Below are 6,443 nucleotides of genomic sequence, written 5' to 3' on the forward strand. Positions count from 1 at the left end.
TCTCACACACCCATTGCACACCTCTCATGCACCCTTTGCACACCTCTCACACACCCCTTGCATGCCCTTTGTGCATCCCTTGCACGACCTTTGTGTATCCCTTCGACACCCTTCACACACTCCTTGCACATTCTTCATGTACCACTTGCACACCTGTCACACACCCTTTGCACACCTCTCAGACACTCCTTACATGACCTTCATACACAACCTTTGCACACCCTTTACACACCCCTTGCATACCCTTCGTACACCCCTTGCATGTCTCTCACGCACCCCTTGCACGCCCTTCGGGCACTCTTGCACAGCCACAGCCTTGCACACCGCTTGCATGGCTCTCCCCGGCCTTGCACGCCCCTTGCACACTCCCTGGCACAGCGCTTCCCAGCCTTGCACACCCCCTTGCACACCCCCAGCCTAGCACACCCCTCACGAGCCCCTTGCACACCCCTTCCTGGCCTTACACACCCCTCACGTGCCCCTTCCCAGCCCTGCTTGCCCCTCACGTCCCCCACCCCACCCCCCCCGCCCCATGGCACCCTGCAGGGTGTGAACGTGGGGGTGCTGGGGGGGGAGGGGCATTTACACGACGGTTTGTCCCGGGGCACCCCGGGGGGGGGGGGGGGATGGGTGCAGCGCTGCGGCCGTCCTGGATCGTCCCCGTGTGGCCGCCGGTGGCACTGCGGGTCGGGGGCAGGTGGGTGCGTGGGGGACGGTGGGAAGGAGGAAGGGCAAGGTGGGGAGGGGGGTCACGGTTCGGGTGTGGGTTAGGGGTGAGGGGTCTGGGTTAGGGGTGAGGGTCTGGGTTAGGGGTGAGGTCAGAGCTAAGGGTTCAGGTCAGGATTGGGGTGGGGGTCAGGGTTGGGGTGGGGATCAGGGTTAGGAGTGAGGGTCTGGGTTGGGGGTGGGGGTCTGTGTTAGGGGTGAGGGTCTGTGTTAGGGGTGGAGGTCTGGGTTAGGGGTGAGGGTCAGTTTTATGGGTGGGGGTCAGGGTCGGGATTCTGGGGTCAGGGCTGGGTTAGGGCCGGGGTCCCAGTTCAGTCCTGCTCAGGGCTGGGGTCCCTCTCCAGGGGCGGCAGTTTCCATCCCACCCCGGGGGTCCCTGCCCGCCTCACCTGGCGCTGGCAGCAGCGCAGGGAATGGTCCATAGGGTCCCCTGGTGCCACCCAGCTCCTCCAGACCCTCCTGCTGTCCCCCACCTCTGTCACCCCCCGGCTGCCCCGCGCTGCCCCCCAAAAGCCGCCTTCAGGTGCCAAGTGGGGGCAGGATGGGTGGGCAGCGGCAGGGAGGGCATGAGGCGCCAGGGGTGGATGGCCACCGGGCTGGAGCTCCACGATGTCGGGGAGCCACGTGGGGACCACAGGGGGGGGTTGGGTGCTCACCACCTCCAGGGGTGGGGGGGCTGTGTGGTCACACCATGGGAAGGTTCCTCCCGTGGGTCTCCCACCCTCGCACCTCCCCGGGGCTGTGCCGGGGGGCTCCTGCCCCTCCGCCTCCCCTGTGGCACGGAGCTCACCTCCATCCATGTGTGGGGGGCACACAGAGGGATCCCACCGTCCTGCCGAGCTGGTCACACCTCCCAGTGACCACCTGCTGCGCTGGCACCATCGTGCAGGTCCCAGGGCATCGCACTGAGCTGAGACAACCTTGGAGGAGCTCTCGGGGTCACCTGCACCAGGTGGTGGAATCGGGGTCCCTGAGAGCTGTCGGGAAGCTCTGGCTGAGGCTGGGGCCACCTCGTCAGGCTGGAGGCTTGTTCTGGGCATGAGATCCGCTTTGGAGCAGGTCCCCTGGGCTCTCCGGGGCATCACCAAGGGCAGGTTGGAGCATGAGACCCTGCAAATGGCCATCTGTGTTCTGGAGGGGGTTTGTTCCTCAGACTCCTTGGCTCAGGTCTTCTCCAGCTCTCCGAGGAACTATGCCAGCTGGAGATAATTCCACAGAGGAGTTAGGAGAGCTCAGTCCTCGCTGCTCGCACTGAGAAGGAAACACCAGAGGCCAGATTTACCTCCCCACCCGTGGGTGTCCACTGGACATCCAGACATCCCCTGGTTTTGGGTCCATTATTGCATTTTTCAGAATCAGTCTTAAATCACATCCTTAGAGTGTCTCAGGCCCACTGGAGGTCCTGTGCCACCCAGGAGGTCCCCGAGCTCTGAGATGAGGCCTTGGGCTGATGGCACCTCCAGGCTGGGCTCTTGCAGGGCCACCCTGGAGAGCCGATTGTCCCCTGCTGCGTCTGGAAGGTGACTTTGTGCCAGGAGCTGCGTGTGCATAAACCCTCATTTCCACTCTTTGGCCAAACGCACGGATTTGTCAAGCCAAAAGGTCTCAACACTTGAGATTTTCAAGAAAACCTTCTGCTCCAGCAGAGCTGTCAGTTCTGGAGGCAAAGGGAAGGCACATCTTGTCCAGCAGCTGCCCAGCCCTGCTGGCAGGCTCCAACTGTAATGCAGCAAGGGGTCCCCTAGGCTTGGGTCACCCCACATCCCCCAGCCCCATTCCCTCCTCTGGTTCACAAATGTCTCCTTTCCACCACTGTGGGGAGCAGATGGGGAAGGTCAGGAGCGCCGGGCATGAGGTGGGAGCAGGCACTGTGAAGCCAGGTGAGAGCTCCACAGAGTGTGTTCCTCAGCCACAGAGTGTTCCTGAGCCAGAGCGCGTCGGTGAGTCCGAGCACATTGCTGAGGCAGGGCATGTGGTGCTGAGCCAGAGAGCGCATTCCTGAGCCAGAAGGTGTGTTCCTCGGCCAGAGAACGTTCTCCAATATATGTGCGTTCCTCGGCCAGACCGTGTTCCTCAGCCAGAGCACATTCCTTGGCCAGAGCACGTTCCTCAGTCAGGATGTGTTCCTCAGCCAGAACGTGTTCCTCGGCCAGAGCGTGTTCCTCAGCCAGAGCACATTCCTCAGCCGGAGCACCTTCCTTGGCCAGACTGCCAAGAACTCGGCCAGAGAACATTCCCCAACATATGCACATTCCTTGGCCAGAGTGTGTTCCTGAGCCAGAGAACGTTCCTGAACCTGAGGGCGTTTTTGATCCAAACACATTTCTGAGTCAGAGCATGTTCCCTGGCAAGAGCGTGTTCCTGATCCTGAGCATGCTCCGGAGCCAGAGCATGTTCTTGGACCTTAAAAAACAAAACGCAACACAAAGGAAATGAATGAAGTTAATTCAAAACAGTCACAGCAGGTTTTTTTTTTTTGCTCCCAAAATTGTTTGGGTTTGAGTTTTTTCCCTCTCCATACGCTTTTGTCAAAGCTTCTTTCAGCTGCTGATAATCGAAGAGCATGACGGCATGTAAAGGTTTCTGCTTACGAGCCAGAACAGCTGCTGCTGTGGTAGTGTAAAAACATGCAGGAAGGGTAAGTCTGTTCCCACTCACTTCTATCGCATGGACTACCCTAGCTATGGATGGATTTCAGGGGTGTCTACTGGTCTCTGCTGGTACATGGACATGCAGATGTCTCACTACCCAGCATCCACCTGCAGCGCAAATCACTCTTGCTGCCGTAAGATGCAAAACAAGTGAGTCTTAATGGCTACAGCGCAGTATCAACTGTCAGGAAAGCAGGGTTTAGCCTGGAGGCAGTAAAGCTCCATTTGAAAATGCCAGCTTAGTCTATTTAACTTCACTACGTATTTGGCAATTTGTACAGCATGCAAAATGCCCCACTTCTAGCCAGTGGTAGCCAAATTCTGCACATACCTCTAGCTCCAACCAAGGCCGGTGACTGCATTTCAAGAAAAATCCTAGCTAAAAGCTTCTAAACTCAGTCTCCAGTAAGCTGACGGAATGCCACTACTCTGGGAAAGATACTGACAGCATTACTACAGAGAGCTCTTCAGATTCCTGCCCAAGGGCTTTTTAAGGACAGAAGACAGCAGCTATCTTTAGATTTTTCTTCACGAGTTATTCCACGTATGTTCATTCCTCCTCCAACTTAAGATTTCCTTACAGCAAGTCTGATCTTTTAATTTGTAAGAAAAATTTAAGGATGTCAGCAGAATCTGAGCAAAAGGCGCCAGTTTGCAGTCCAGGTTGCAATCCGTCTGTGCGAGATTAGACGACAGAGGCAACAAAGGCAATTCCTCTCACGTATCTCCTCCAAAGTGCTTTGAGGTAACAGTTACAGTCAGAGCACGGAGGCACAGGAATCCACACCTGTCCAGTTTCTAGCCTCCTCAGGGCTGTCAGGAGGCGAAGGATGTCACTACAGAGAAGCTTTGGCAAAAGAGACACCTGTTCCTTCTCAACTGCTGCCCAGTTATAACTATCAGTCACCTGTAATCCCTGCCATCTTTGAGCTAGTGACCTACATGTGGAGCTCCCATCACTGCTCGTCCCTTGAACCATCCAACCCACCTCAGGATAGAGAGGTGGACTGGAACTCCTCCTGATTCTTCTAGACAATCTGCTTCTCCGTTAGGGACATGCAACGCAATTACCTGGGAAATGAATGCCTGCGCTCCTCCTGAAACTCCTCACGTGCCACCAATTCCATAGAAGAAGTGTTTGTGAACACTTCGGGTCTGGGCTTTTTCTCTTCCCTGTTAAAATCAGTTTGACCATTATTACAATTATAGTTGGATATTTATTCCAAACAGACACCAAAATACAAAACACGGCCAAGATGAGAAAATGTTTACTGCATGTAATGCCAAACACGAACATCCTAGTCAAGCAAAACGAGTTTAGAATTCCCCCAGGATTCAGGGAAAGTTCTACAACTCCATTTGTCTTGCTTGAGTTTTGCACATTTACCATCTGCAATGAAAAGGTCTGTTGGATAAAACACGATGCCATTTTTGCTTCTGCCAGATGCACTTTAGTGTAACTGCAGTCCAAGGTGCTAACGAAATACCAAAGCGCAAACCCGTGCAACTTCCTGGAGCCAAACACTTACTCCTTTTGAAGTCTCCATTGTTCCCGTAAAACTCCTCCCTAGACAAGGGAGGCCAACGGCATCCTGGCTTCTGCCTGAAATACGGTGGCCAGCAGGACCAGGGAAGGGATTGTCCCTCTGTACTCAGCCCTGGTGAGGCTGCACCTCCAACACTGGGTTCGGTTTTGGGCCCCTCACTACAAGAAAGACACTGAGGTGCTGCAGCGTGTCCAGAGAAGAGCAACAAAGCTGCTGAAGGCTCTGGAGCACAAGTCCTGTGAGGAGCAGCTGAGGGAACTGGGGTTGGTTAACCTGGGGAAAAGGAGGCTGAGGGGAGACCTCACTGCTCCCTGCAACTACCTGAGAGGCAGCTGTAGTGAGGTGGGGGTCGGTCTCTTTTTTTCCCAGGTAACAATTGATAGGAGGAAAGGAAATGGCCTCAAGTTGCGCCACAGGAGCTTGAGATGGGATATTCGGGAAAATTCCTTCACCAAAAGGTTTGTCAAGCGTTGGAACAGGCTGCCCAAGGAAGCGGTTGGGTCACCATCCCTGGGTGTATCAAAAGAAATGTAGAGGTGGCGCTTAGGGAACTGCCGTAATGATGGACTTTTTAGGTTTTAGGTTAGGTTAACTGTTTTAGGTTAACTGATGGACTCAGTGATCTTAAAGGTCTTTTCCAACTAAACCTAAGTGACTCCGTGATTCTATAAAGAAAGTGCTGGTGTCGCTGAGAGGGTATTTGAATGAGTCACTGGCCGTGCTGTTGGCTGATGACATGTTTGCAGGAGCTGGGGGATATTCTGGAGCGGGGCAGAGGTATACCCAGCAGATGGAGGCTGAGCAGGTGGAAACTAAGGAGGTTAGGGTTAGGGTTAGGGTTTTAGGGTTAGGGTTAGGGTTTTAGGGTTAGGGTTAGGGTTAGGATTTGGGTTCGGGTTAGGGTTAGGGTTTTAGGGTTCGGGTTAGGGTTCGGGTTCGGTTAGGGTTCGGGTTAGGTTAGGGTTCGGGTTAGGTTAGGGTTAGGTTACGGTTCGGGTTAGGTTAGGGTTAGGGTTCGGGTTAGGGTTCGGGTTAGGTTAGGGTTAGGGTTCGGGTTCGGGTTAGGTTAGGGTTCGGGTTAGGTTAGGGTTCGGGTTCGGGTTAGGTTAGGGTTCGGGTTAGGTTAGTGTTAGTGTTAGGGTTAGGGTTAGGGTTCGGGTTAGGTTAGGGTTAGGGTTCGGGTTCGGGTTAGGTTAGGGTTCGGGTTAGGTTAGGGTTAGGGTTCGGGTTCGGGTTAGGTTAGGGTTCGGGTTCGGGTTAGGTTAGGGTTAGGGTTAGGGTTCGGGTTAGGTTAGGGTTCGGGTTAGGTTAGGGTTAGGGTTCGGGTTCGGGTTAGGGTTCGGGTTAGGTTAGGGTTAGGGTTCGGGTTCGGGTTAGGTTAGGGTTCGGGTTCGGGTTCGGGTTCGGGTTAGGTCAGGGTTAGGGTTCGGGTTCGGGTTAGGGTTCGGGTTAGGTTAGGGTTCGGGTTCGGGTTCGGGTTAGGTTAGGTTCGGGTTCGGTTCGGGTTCGGGTTAGTCAG

This window comes from Falco rusticolus, chromosome 13, assembly GCF_015220075.1.
Source record: "Falco rusticolus isolate bFalRus1 chromosome 13, bFalRus1.pri, whole genome shotgun sequence".
Classification (NCBI taxonomy): domain Eukaryota; kingdom Metazoa; phylum Chordata; class Aves; order Falconiformes; family Falconidae; genus Falco; species Falco rusticolus.